Source organism: Amblyomma americanum, chromosome 6 (genome assembly GCF_052857255.1).
Source record: "Amblyomma americanum isolate KBUSLIRL-KWMA chromosome 6, ASM5285725v1, whole genome shotgun sequence".
NCBI lineage: Eukaryota > Metazoa > Arthropoda > Arachnida > Ixodida > Ixodidae > Amblyomma > Amblyomma americanum.
In genome coordinates this window covers 128,415,436-128,429,573 of record NC_135502.1, presented here as the reverse complement: position 1 = coordinate 128,429,573, position 14,138 = coordinate 128,415,436, and positions in this window count along the sequence as shown.

The following is a 14,138-nucleotide window of genomic DNA, read 5'->3' as shown; positions in this document are numbered from 1 at the left end:
ATTAGTTCGAACGCGCCGCGGAGGTGGCGGTGATCGGAAGAGGTCGCGCGCTTTGTTTTCCCACCGACCGCGCTTGTTTTCGACAGCGTGCTCGAGAGCAGTGATCGAGAAATGGCCGAGTGTCGCAATCCAGCTGGCGCAACATGGAGAGATAGGAAAGCGCGGTTCCCTGGCTGCAACTGGCCGCATCGTTTCTTGCTGTCGTCGCTGATGTTTGCTTGGCATGAATGGCGAAGAATGCTGCACAATGCGATGCGCAGATCTATCTTTAGCTTCAAGTGCATTTGCCGTGCGTGTGTCTTAATTCACTACCTTCCATAGGCGGTCTCTTACGCAACGTTGAGAGGAGTCTGAAGATGCATCTGGAATTCGCGAGGCTACTGGGAAAAGAAAATACATTTAGGTAACTTCGAGTTGAGTACAGTGTTTACTGCTTTTCCTTGCAGATGTTTCACAAGGGAAGAGGAACATCGATTTATTTTTATGCTTCGATCCATGTTAAAAGAACAAAATTGGAGTAATAAACAGTGGCGGCATTCGGCATCTATACTTACAAGAGCAAGGATATAAAGCATAGCGTGTCTTCTGCTTCTCCCGCCTTCATAGCAGGGAACTAGTTTTAGATGTCCATAGCATAACGCTCGAAATGTAGCATAAACGAAACATGGTTGTCATTGCTGCCTGTTCTTGACGCTTGTGCATATAATAGCATGGGCTGTGTAACAGTACAATATTTGGCACTATATTATATTTCAAATGCAGTTGTGGTCCTCGGCGGCAGCGCCAGCTAGAAAGACGGCTGCTGCTTCTACCACTTATCGTGCACGCTTTGGGGTAGTCAGGAGGAGATTGCTATCTACCCTTTTGTTATAAGCTTGTGCACACTGACGCTCAATACGTGCCTCAGAGAGCACTACACTTCATGACGCCTCCTCCCACAGCTCGCCTGTGCAGGGACGCTCGATCCGGCTTCGTGAATGAGTCCGCATGCTTTGCAAACTTCCGGCCTTCCTCTTGAATGTCAGTGAGGGATCCTGTTCGGACCTCTGTTTTCTGATAAAACTGTAAAAAGAGCGGTAAATGCGCTTTGGCATTGTTGCGAATTAAGCATCAGAAATAGATAATAATAATAATAATAATAATAATAATAATAATAATAATAATAATAATAATAATAATAATAATAATAATAATAATAATAATAATAATAATAATAATAATAATAATAATAATAATTGGTTTTTGGGGAAAGGAAATGGCGCAGTATCTGTCTCATATGTCCAACGATATATGAGACAGATACTGCGCCATTTCCTTTCCCCAAAAACCAATTATTATTATTATTATTATTATTATTATTATTATTATTATTATCATCTATCCCTGGTGTCTGATTCTATCAAATAATCGACGAGACATTATCTGACTGTTGCTGTTTGTTGTGGAAAGCTATAACAAGGACCCTTGCTTGTCGATGAGTTACACCTTACTTATTTTATGCGTTCAAGGTGTTAAAAATGCACACCCGCCGAGATGCCTCAGCGGCAATGGCGTTCGGCCTATAAGGTCAAGGAATCGAATCCCGGACGCTGCGGCCGCATGTCAACGGCGGCGAAACCCAAAAGACGGCCGTGTGCTGTGCGACGTCAGCACTCGTTAGAGCACCCCGGTTGAGCAAAAATAATCTCGAGCCCTCCACTGCGGCGTCCTTCATGGTCCATGCGCAGCTATAAGGCGTTAAACCACCTCACATACCATAACACACCCTTTAAAAATGCACGTACTTTAAATGTCACTTCGTATTCGCCACTGCGCAACTGTACAGAAAGACAAGGCGACGGTCACAGTGCGTCAAAGTATTAAGAGGGCCGCAGTCGTGCAAAGATGCTTTCCGATGCCGAAAAAGAGACGATGCTTCTGAAATAGCGAAAACAGCGCGCGAAAGTCCAGAGAGCGACGAGAAGAAACATAGACACAGCGCTTGTGTGTATGTTTCTTTCCGCTGTTCCGTTTTTAGCGTGCTGTTTTCACTATAATTATATACGTGCCAACTGTGCGGGCTCCTTTCCGTAATGCATCTGAAATATTGAGACGTTACAGAAGCCAGTAAGGACAAAACAGTTATGAGGCGAGCCTAAACAGGAAGCTGTATGTTTTAATGAATGTAAACTGGGGTGTGTAGGTGGTTTAGCTGTAGACAGCCGTCATACCGGAATGAATAACACTCTTAGACTGAAAAGAGAGTGAATTGCTCCTGTGTACCAAACAATAAGAGGAAAATAAAAAAACATCGACTTCGCAATTAAGGCGGCGAGAAAACGTTTTTCACTTAAAAGGTGCACATACAGAAAGTTCCTAATAATGAAACACGTTTGCGGCTCCGTTGTGGCGCCCGAGATATGACTGAAGCCCCGAGAGAACGCTGTCGGTCAAAGAACCCACACAGATAGTGTAACCTAAAGGTTCCTCACACTCTAAGAGACAATCATTGCACTTACTGCCGAAGCATCGGCCGTTTTATTTATTTGCTACATGCGACCCCACTGCCACCTTTGCCACGGTACCTAGGTACGTTCTTTACCACTCCTGCCGTGGTTGGTAACGTGTGCTGGAAGCGTTGCTTTGTGATTTTTCTCCATTGCGAGAGACGCTTCCTGGGTGTTCTTTTCCGGTCGCAGCTACGCTGGCCCGAGGAGGACGCACGATGGAGCAGCGGTCAGCGTGCTGAATGCGGGTCTCCACTAATAGCCCGCGGGGAATCGAGCGCTGAGTTCGACCCAGACGAATGCCCCGACAAATGCGTTTCCGAAAACAATTGCTCCAGTGTTCGGGGCGCATCCAACGACCCTCCGCAGGGTGATGACATTGCTCCGCTGCCGAGGTTGCCCCTTGTGGCCTCCGCCAATACGGCGCTCACGCTCGGCGTTTGCTCCGCAAAACCTCGTTTCAGGCAGCAGGGGTGTACATAATGTACGGAGCTGTGTGCTGAAGTGTCGTTAGGTGAGCAACGCCTGTGCGCTTATGGCAGTCGGCGTGGCACTCTTCCCGCCATGCATTTCGCGCAAGGCCAAAGAGCAGGCAAAGAAACAAAAAAGCACGGCGAGTCGCTACGAACGTGAAGTGCACTTTTTTCTGTGTGCTTAACTGCTCCCACGACAACGCTGGGTCATGGGTTTCACGGTCACAGGGTACTGGATTGCGGCTGCTTCGACCCCCTCTGCGCATGCGCTGCTTCGACCCCCGAGAACAATTTGAGCGAGGTGAGTGTGCACCCGCTGACGATTAGCTTCACCTCGAGGCTTGTTCCTGCCTTTGCGGAGCGGTGATGCAAAGTTAGCAGACTGCTTGAGTAGCGCAGAAAAAATGGGATTTTGCTAGCTGCACTAAAAACTAGCAGCTTTTTACTATGTCACACCGAACGGTCGAGCCACAGCTGTTCTTGCTTCTACTGTGATTTGGCCGTTTCTTACCTCTTGGCTTGACTTCGTGCATGCAGCGGCTATGTGTGTATTTTGACTCGGATTACGTGAAATTTGGATACTGCCATCGTACCAAGCTAATTAAAATTAGCCTAGACATTGATTTTGGTACAAATCGATTAAGGTAAAATTTGGAGGTTAGAGCAAATTTTGAGATTGGCCCGGGTTGAATGTGGAGATTAACCATCTTACTCAGCACATTTAAATTATCCTGGATATTGATTTTGGTTCACATCGATGAAGGTCAAATTTCGGGGGTGGGTTGGACCAAATTCTGGAGGTCGGATGGGCAATATTTTGGAAATGACCCGGGAGTAGTTTGGAGATCATCGCATTGTCCATAGTCAAAGTATGCTTCGGCATCGGACTTATGGCCGTTGTTATCAAATGGATAACTCCGAAGGCCACTTCAATGTCATATACGCACAGCGGACTGAAACTCGAGTTTTGCATTGAGTGGAGCTATCGCTCTAAAATTGTGTTAAGCAACCATGTGTTAGTCACCGTATGGAGACGTAATGCTAGACAAAGCATAAATGCAGTGTAAACGTAACGTTTTATTGGTGAGGGTAGCACATTCGTTAGGAAGGGCTAGAAAAAAGAAAAAAAACAGCGCCCTGACCGCGTTAATGAATGTAGGACAGAGAGCTTTTAAGCTTTTAATCCTCCTTCCGAAGAAATCTTTTATAAGACGAATTTGAAGCGTCAGTTTCATGAAGTAGTGGCTGCTTTTAATGCGAAAGCATTATATAGCTCATCAGCAACCAAGCCCGGCGGCGTCGACCAGCAGCAGTGGTCCGAACCCACCCCCCATGGCATCACCATCGTCTCGCATAACGTCAGCAGTAGACCATGAGATAGTGACGTCTGCAGTAAATAAAAACAGTTTTCTTCTAAAGGGCAGGGAGTTCCCTTACGAAAATGGTCTTTAGACAATCTATAGACTTCTTATGCACTCTATTGCCTTCCTATAGATATTTGTTTTTGTCTATTCACATTCTATAGACTGTCTATACACAGTGGTCTATTAAAAGTGTATGGTTATAAATCTATAGATTCTCTGTAGACTGTCTCTAGGATTTGTATTGCCTGTGGACTGGTCTCTAGGGCTTGTCTACAGAGAGTCTATCGGCTTTATAGATAGAAGTCTATGGACATTCTATAGACTGAAAAATTTTTTGTAAGGATTAAACCAAGGTCATTCAGGCTGCGAGGCGAGTACACAGATCATAAGCCACAAAACAGCCTTTTTTATAGGTGAATAGAGGAGAAATTATTGTATGCGTTCCCTTACGACTCTATGATAATGAGTAGGTGTGCCATTAGAAAGTACGGAATGTTTAATGGACCTCGCAGAAGAGATGACGATGAGACAATCCTTTCGCTTTCAAGGCACGTAAGTAGCCTTAAGTGGCCTCCGTAATTTTACTTCTCATTCACAAATAAACGTCCGCAGGCATGCTCAAAGCCTTCACTGTAACTGCCTTCACTGCCCCTCAACCACGCTGTCTTTCGACGCGTACGCGGTGCTTAGCCCGGAGGCGTACTTTTCTGGCCGCACTGCAAATGAGGGACTTCGCGACGCAAGAGAGATGTCGAGGACCATGATTAGCTGCAGGGAAGATATTTCTGTCGCAAGGCCATAGAAAGAAAAGCTGGGATAAATAAGAGGTAATTTAACTGTGAATTTAGGTCGTAATTTAATTAACCGATAACATTAAATAACTGATGTGGTAATATGGTATCTTAGAGTTTAACTAAATGAAAATTTTATCTTCTATTTATTTACCTATATTGTACACACACAGCCAATTGCCGGCGCGCTGGCTCACTGGTTGTGGAACTCGGCTGCTGGCCCGAAAGACGCGGGTCCGATCCTGGCTGCGGCGGTCGAATATCGATAGACGCGAAATTCTAGACGCCCGTACACTGTGCGATGTCAGTGCACGTTAAAGAACCCCAGGCGGTCGAAATTTCCGGAGCCCTTCACTATGGCGTCCCTCATAGCTTGAGTCGCTTGGGGACGTTAAACCCCTATAAACGAAACCAAACACAGCGCCGATTCGATAATACGGGGGTGGAGAGTGAGGGAATAAGGTTAAAAATATGGGATAATGCAAGTGTCTTTCGTTACGTTGTGATAATACTAGCACCATAGTCAAGAATTCGACGAAATTTTGGTTGGTAAGATATGATAGTGGCAGCGAAGAAATACAGCCAGTGACTAAGATAGTCGAAATGACGAGAACGCTCCAAAAACAGTTATGCGAATAAGGCAACCTCCTCCAACTAAGAACCGCCATTTCCATGAATTGGCCACCTCTAATATAATTAGGAGTGCGAAATAATGAGAGCTGAATTTATTTGGACGGCGCGTTCTAGCGATCACTCCAGCCAGCCACATGACTTTGGGAGAGTCTTCAGTTATCTTGAGTTCTCCGACAGTAGCTGTCATATACTGGAAGAGCGGCAACGAGACGACGCGCAAATAAGCATTTGTTTAACTTTGGTGCATTGTTTTGAGTAATTTCCTCAACTGCGATGCCAACATATCCCCATGAAGACCATGGACGATCCTTGTTAATATTCTTGCACCGTGTGGTTCGCGTGTAAACATCCCTGTCCTAAAATTTCATTGATTTCCTTATCATAGTCACGATCCTTAGTCAAGCGCTGTAGTCGGCGAAGGGGATTTCGCCGAATCGAGGAAAACCGCAAATCCTGTTACCAACTCACGCAAATAAACTTTAGGCGACATTTTCCGTCATGTACGCTAATGATAATGGCTTCCGTTCACTAAACATAATTGTGGCACGCGCACGACAGCGCTATCAGGTCTTGCTACATATTGTTACGCGGTGGCAAGCGAAAGCACGAGACGGCATGATGCCATGATTAAATGCGATTTAATGGCTGCGGGCCTAGCGCTCCGTCCCGCGCCACTGGCAATGCACTTCGTCGCGTTCTACGTTAAAATATTTTTGGCAAAATAAAAATGCATGCTCCACAGGTTGGTGGCGTAGCTGAAAACGCTTTTCAATTAAATTGTCGCGCCATGCATGGATAACTTTATATCGTGCTTGTGAGCACGGTCTGTCAAGTAGCTGAACCTGAGCGGTCGCCTTCCACTACGAGGGCTTCTCAGTGCTTCGGCTCCTGTAAGTGGTGTGCAAGAACGAGTGTAAGAATTTCGTCACATGCACCTAGAGTGCATTGTACTGTGAGTGCGCACTGCTAACGGCGCAATGTTTCAAAGGACACAACGCGACTTTATAAAGCTAGCGCTGAAATAGTCTATGGTAGGGAAAGGTTGGTCAGATGGTTCTTGATAATCACAAAGTGAACAAGGGAGGGGAAAGGCTCAGGGTGCTTGCCAACGTTTCGACAAGTGGGCTTGTCTTCCCAGACGAAGACAAGTCCGCTTGTCGAAACGTCGGCAAGTACCCTGAGGCTTTTCCCTCGCTTCTTCACTTTGAGATTAGAGTTGGAATAGTTGCACATCCAGGAAATACGTCCCTGACAGGGGAACGCAGTGATCGAGTGGGAACTGAAACTCCACCGGGACAATGATGATGGAAGGTTTATTATAAAGAGAGAACACAAGATGACGATCGCCCTATGACCAAATCCATATATGGGACAAAGGGGAACGGATAAGGGCTCGGGCGTGGTTCCATTTGGTGTGAAATGTTCGGACGAATGTTATGAAGAAGGCTCTCGAAGAAAAGAACCTGTGGAGATGCGGCCCAAGCGTGGAATGAACCCGAGCCTGAATGGGCGACGGAAGATCTCTTAGCGCCAGGACTTCCGAGGATGCTGAAACTGCTGAGCGAGCCCAGGAAATGCCCACATAATGGAGCATAGGTCCCTCGCTATGCTCTCGCGGCATTAGGTACATCGTCTATCACCCGAGATGGCATCGATGGGAGAACGCCACATCACGAATTACGGCATTCGTTGCGGCTGAGGGAACGTTTCTAGGATTCGGCTACTGTGTAGCGTCGTGTCATGGGCGCGTAGCATGGCCAGGGATCCATCGTAGTCATGTACTAGGGTGGCTGACGGGTCGCGTATGCACTACGTGCATGCCAGTAGGCATGTTACCGTGGTCAGCGCACTGTTACCAGGGTCTTTGCAGGTTCTAAACTGAGAGCGGGAGGGAAAGGGGGAAAGAGAAAGCCAAAAAAGTTCTCCAGAGAGATTCGCTACCGTGCTTTCGGGAAATGGATGAACGGATGTAAGAAAGCCGGAGAACTCAACCTGCGCGTTTGTGTGGCAATGGCTAGTACCACTCCGCTGGTGAGATTATTAATCCCAATTCGCAATGATCTGCTTCGATTCAAATGACAAGACTTTTACTCTGATTACTTCGAACCATCTCCAGTTCAGTATCTGAGGATAAGTCTTGCTCAAGAAAAAGCAAAGTGGTCACAGGGATATAACAAAACCGCAGTCCCGGATGCCGGACCCTCAGGAAGAGCAAATCGCCTCGTAGCGCTGTCCATTTCAGCAGAGATGATGAGTCCAGTCGCACCGCGTATGCGGCCAGAGACCAGGAAGGAACGCAGAATCAGCTGAGGCGTGCGCCGTTCGACACCGGTACAAGGAGGTAGCTTTCACACCGGCGCGCAGATGCCTCGTCACCACGTGCCGCCCGGCCATCAGCGAGGGTGCGCCGTAACGAAGCAGCCTGCCAAGCACGCGATAGCAGCGAGAGGGTCGGGAAAGGGTTCGCTTCAACGGACAAGCGGAGAGCCCGTTCCGCAGCCGTCGGCGACGACGGATGCCGAGGCAGCTGGGACGACGAGTCCCGACGCTGGTTTCCATTGAGTTTACAGCTTTTCTTTGCCCCTTCCGTCGCCGCACTCGTCGAGCGCGTCTGTCTACAAGGCGTGGCTCGAGCGTCGTGGTGTTCTTTGTTTCTTCCAACACTTTTCCTCTCGCCCTCTCTCTCTCTCTGTGTATCGCTTCGGGCGTTTGTTGCTTTTGCATGCCAGGCTGCCGCTCGAGCGGTCCGCGGGACTTCAGCGTTCTTCGCTTTCTAATGGAGGACTCTACCTGTCTCCGACCCTCCCACTCGCCCGAAGGAGGGATGCGCACGAACTCTGCTCGCTGCCAACGACCCTCCAGCGGCGTTATTGCCTGTAGATACCCAAACAAACAAGGAAGCAGGCGCAGAAAGGAACAGGCCGCGCTTTTAACTGTGGCTGTCTATGGGGTGTTTTTCTACCCAGCGCTGGTTTCTTTTCCCCTGCGCCATGCCTCATTGCTTGGTTTATATTTTACTTGGGTCGCTTAACGCATCGTGCGCGGGGGTTGTTGGGAGGAGATCTTTCCGCGTTGTCAGCTCGAGTAACGCAGTTTGCGGAGGAACGCTCGGAAACCGAACTCTTCTCTTGCTCCGGAGTGCTTTCTCAGGGAAAGGGTCGCGGAATGCGAAGGCGAAAGGGGGGGGGGGGGGGGGGGGGAAGCGCTCCAGCGTCCGGCGCTTCGGTTCGCCGTTCGCGCGACAGCCAATGCAACGCGACCGGGGAGAGAGCGGAGCGTGCGCCCAGCGAGCCGCTGTCGCCATTACCGCGACGCCGGCCGCATCCCATGAAGGGGAATCGTGGGAACTCTTGTAACCTGTGCTGGCAGCCTTTTCTCCTTCCAGGCTCAGCTCTCACTCGCGCAACGTTTGAGAAGCCAGAGCTTCCTCTCTTTCGTTCTTTCGCTCCAAAGAGCACCTTCCTCCTCACTCCCTCCACACCGTCATCATCTTCGACTGCGTCGAACACAGCGAAGTGATTCCCGTTTTGTGGGTGGAAGCACAGGCGGGAGAGGACGGCCAAGCCGCGTGATTGTTGAACACCAAAGTGGCATACGCAGCACCAGCTAGATTCGCGCTGCTGAGATCAAGGTCTCGCGGAAAAGAAATCGGCCATAACTGCTTCCTTTTGTTTCATTTTCTTTCTTCTTTTGTTCGTGTGACGCACAGTGGCGCATGGTAGCGCTCTTCGGAGCTCTCTTGTTCTGGGTTCCCGAGCTAGCGCTGCGTCACTTTTGTTTTCAGTCGCTCACCCCGTCCGTTCAGTCTCCATCTCTATCGCAGCGCTTTCGCGTTTCAGCGCTGCTTGAGAAAGTCAGGCCTATAAAAAGAGAGAGACCAACCCCGTCACGTTAATTGGCCCCCGGTCGGCTTTTCTTCACGCGAGCCAGTTCTCGCACGCCACTCTCTGCCAAGGTCCTTGACCTCCCAGCGCGCCCAGAAGACCGGTGACGGTGGGATCGCGAGCGCAGCTAAATTAAGATGAGCCCCATGTGACTGGCAGCTCATGGCTTTTTTTGGGCGCTGTCACTGAGTTGACGTCTAGCCTTAGTTTTTTTGTTTGTAGCGATAGCTGCATGACAAGTGCTTTCCGCCGTTGACATCATGGATATTTTCGGCGTCAGTTACCGAAGCTGACATCATCGAATTACGGGGCCACCCTCTCATGTGTGGTGGCGGGAAGGCAGCGAGCGCGCGATGAGGTTCACAACACTGCTCGACCACCTGCGTGCCGCTGTAAAGACAGGGGAAGTGAAATAGCCATCCAATTAGCGTGCTTTCGGTGATAGGCGACGAACGCAGGTAGTAGTAGTAGTAGTTGTTGTAGTAGTAGTAGTAGTAGCAGCAGCAGCAGCAGCAGCAGCAGCAGCAGCAGTAGTTGTTGTTTATCGACAAAATAATAATAGAAAAGGAAGGAAAATATTTTTGCTAGCCTCGGCATCTGCTATCGCTACAGAAGCACCTGAGCGGTGGGAGCGGAAATAAAGGATAGGAGGCAGACCGGAGAAATGAAATGAAAGAGGTGAGGGGCCAGGTATAATAGATAAGGGGGAGAGGTACTATATGCAAATATTCTATTTACGCTATAAGCTATATGCAGGTCGTACGTGTATGCAGTCAATAATAAAGAAATAAAAGCAAATACGCAGAATACAATGTACACTACACACGAACACAGGTTTCTAAAACAGTCGATCTGAATGGCTCAGTCACACTGCGTGGTATTTTGCTCGCAACATGGCATGCTTTCATTACGAAAAGGGAGCAAGAGTAGCAGTGTCTTTCTGATAGTACTTGGCCACTTGCGAAGGAAGTTTTTTGTAGTCAACAAATCAAAACTTTGAATCCGAGCCCAATAGTTTTGACGCCCATAACGAATTGAGGGGCCCAAGCAATACACGTCTTGTCCAATCCCTGTGTTTGCTTTATATCGCTTGCAGTTCTTCCTGGGTTACGTCGCGTCACAAAAGCCAAAATGTTGTCATTGATCGGGTGCAAGAGGAGGTGACCGCACTTTCACTGGCGCGTTATAAAGGAAACTTGAAAAGGAGACGCCGCACATTTATTACAATTTTCGTATTGGGGCAGGCCGGCGCACCAAATACAGTAACGAGTCTCGTGATGAGATTCGGCACTCTCGCATGCGTTCGGGTCCCGAGCACTGCATAACGTACTCGAACCTGATAGTTATCAAAACTTTAAACTTTATTAGCCCGGTACTCTTGGGAACGAACAAGACTGGACGCAAGAAACCACACACACAAACCGGGAGCAATCTGTCAACTAATTGTATTGCGCGGGAAACTCATTTTATATATTACATATGAAACAACTAGGCCCATTTGCAGCTTTACTTACGTTATCAAAACACATTAGTCTTAGAAAAATTACCGGGGGGCTCTTAACGAACTTGCATGCGAGTAATGCGAAAGCATTGCAATTCTGTTCTATTCCTTTGAAGTTTAGTGAAGTTCCAAGTACTAGTACTGGCTATTACCGGTTAACATTTTGTATTTTCCCGCCTTGGATGACGTCACGCTGTTTTAACCAATCGCAAGTTTTGCAACGCCGCCACTTTTGGGCGACGCCGGATCTTCGTGTCGATGCGCCATCTAGAGCTTTCGCATTAATAGTCGTAGATATGAATTGGCTGGAGTAAAGCATAAAGTGCCATGCCGTATCCGACAAAATGAGCGAACGCAATTAAAATAAGCTTAGCATCGCACACATGAACCAAGCATTCTAAAGCGGCTGTCAAACAGCGCTACCACACAGCGGGGTTTTTGTTGTTTTTTTTCCTGCACGACATTTATTGCAAGCCAAGAGGTGTAACTACTCCTGGTGAGCTGTACATGTATGCTTTCGTGCTGGACTTGATAGAGGCGGTTCTTGCCGCTGCAGTCGTCGTTGACTTTGCTGGAAACTACTCATAATGAGAACAATAATAAGAACTTTATTCAATTCGGGATGTGGCACGCCAGAGCCACAATTGTGCTTGTTGGACGCACTACTCCGCGAATGAACGAATGACTGCTGCGGTGGGGTACCACGCCCAATCTAGGGAGTCCACTGCCCCTTTGCGATAAAGAATGTCGGGAGGGCACGTAGGCAAGCGGTGGTTGCGAAGGAAAGACGTGCGCCGGTTGGCAGAGGGAGGGGTATTGGCTAGTTTCAGTCCGAATTATTATTAATATTATCATTTTTTTTTTGCGGAGATGTGCCGTGACACACGTTGCAAGCGAAGCGTACAACGGCGCATTCAGCGAGTTTATAGCATGGGCGGCTGAGGCAGACTGACAGTAGCGGCGAGTGAAGACAAACATAAGTCGACCACGGGGCTGGACTGAGACGTTTGCGCCGTGAAGAAGAGGGAGTTCGAACCCTGTGAGAATAAACGCGGCCAGTAGCATCGTAGCCTGGTCGTCCAAAGTGGAACGGGTCTGAATAAACCCCTTCTCGGGAGCGTGTCGGTTGTCTTTTCTCTGTAGTGCGGTGCAGAACGGCCGAGGGCAGGCTGCGCTATTGTGTGTGAAAACACGGAACTGCAGTACTCTAGAACGGGTAAAACAAGCACGGAAGAGATGGTGGGAGTACATCGGTGCTCGCTCCTTTTCAGGCCAGGATGACGAAAGACTGTATGTCTTGCTTTCGAAATGGTCACTTGAATGTGGCCTGGGAAATGTAATGGTGGTCGGTGGTGACGCCAAAAAGGCGGACGTGGGATGGGCGCTTCACCCCTCGGCCGTTTAAAAGTGAGCCTGATGAGTTTTCGTGCTGGTGCGATGAGGCAAAATGAATGAATGAATGAATGAATGAATGAATGAATGAATGAATGAATGAATGAATGAATGAATGAATGAATGAACGAACGTTCATCGCAGGAAAGTAAGGCGGCTGCGGTGAGGCGTTATACGCCTAAACCAAAAGGCCCGCAGTGCCTCTCTATTAAAGAAGATAGTGTGTACAGGGGCGCGATTACGGAGCAGTCTCAATCGAAATTGTCTCAAAAAGTATATCATTTGCCTCTCTCCTATTGGTCGGCGGCCATTTTGATTTTTTTCGTCACTGACTGACGTCGTAAATGGCGCAGAAGTGGTGACGTTGGCCATCTAATTATGCGGGCAGATTGAGACGATTTTTTGAGACTGGAAAAAGTAGTATCAACACGTTTGGGACAGAAAATGGCGGCTGTTTACATCGTCGTATACGCGGGTGACCGCGCGAGCAACGGTGTCGGAGGGTGCATGAAGACGACTTTGACGCGCGGGAGAGTTATTTCGAGGAGATTGCGCAGTGTCTGTGCGACGAACTCGCCGTTGAACTGGGAAGTGCGCGGGTGAGTGCGCTGTCAGTGGAGCGGCAGGTGCTGTGCGCGCTGCGCTTCTTCGCCTCCGGTGGGTTTCAAGGCCCCGTTGGAAATGAAGAAAACGTCGGCGCAGCCCAACCGACTGTGAACAAGCCTTTGCGGCGGGCAGCGGAGACCAATGTCAACGTTGGGTAACAGAAGGGGGGTGTTTGCTTTCCGAGGAGACCCGAGGAGAAGGCGGCGGCGAAGGAGGGCGTCCTTTGCCTAAACGTTCGCCGCGGCAGCATCTCCGGCGTCGTCGGGTGTGTCGATTGGGCACTCATCACTATCAAGGAGTCTGGGGGCAGTGCTGCGAAGGAGCCGCAAGCGGTTCTACGCTGCGGACGTAATAGTGAGTATACCTCGGCCACTGTTTTTGACCGCATGAGTTCAAGTGCTACAAGTGCATGAGCTACAAGTGCGGGCCTCGGCAGCGAGAGTGAGTACGGGCTGTGCTTGTTTTTTCTCAGATCTGTGGCGCGAACATGTGCATCCTGGCCGTGGACCCGCGCTGACCCGGATCCTTCCGCGACGCGTTTGTCTGGCGGCATTCCGAGGCGGAGGAAGGCCTGCTGGACGACGCTGATTTTTTTTCTGGGTAAGCAGTAAAATAGCCGTGTCACCCGTCGGGCGAACTCAGTCACATCTATTGAGCTCCAGCACTATGCATTTGGCCGGATCTGCTAAAGCTACATGAATCAGTCTGGACAATTACACAAATGCAGACACTTTACAGTATGATACAGTGTATTGCCACCCTTTTCTTTTGTTAAATATAATTGCAGCAGAAACACAGGACACATATTACATTGTTGAAATGCATAGCCTTTCCTGTTGAAGAAACCAAAGCAAAATGCACCTGACAGCGCTTGTGTTTTGTAGGCAATCATAGCGCACCATTTATATGAATATGGTGGTAAAAGACTGACCTTACAGTAGTGCTCACTTATACATCTAAATCCTGCATGTATGTATGCTCTTGAATGTCATATTCAGCAAAGCCTGG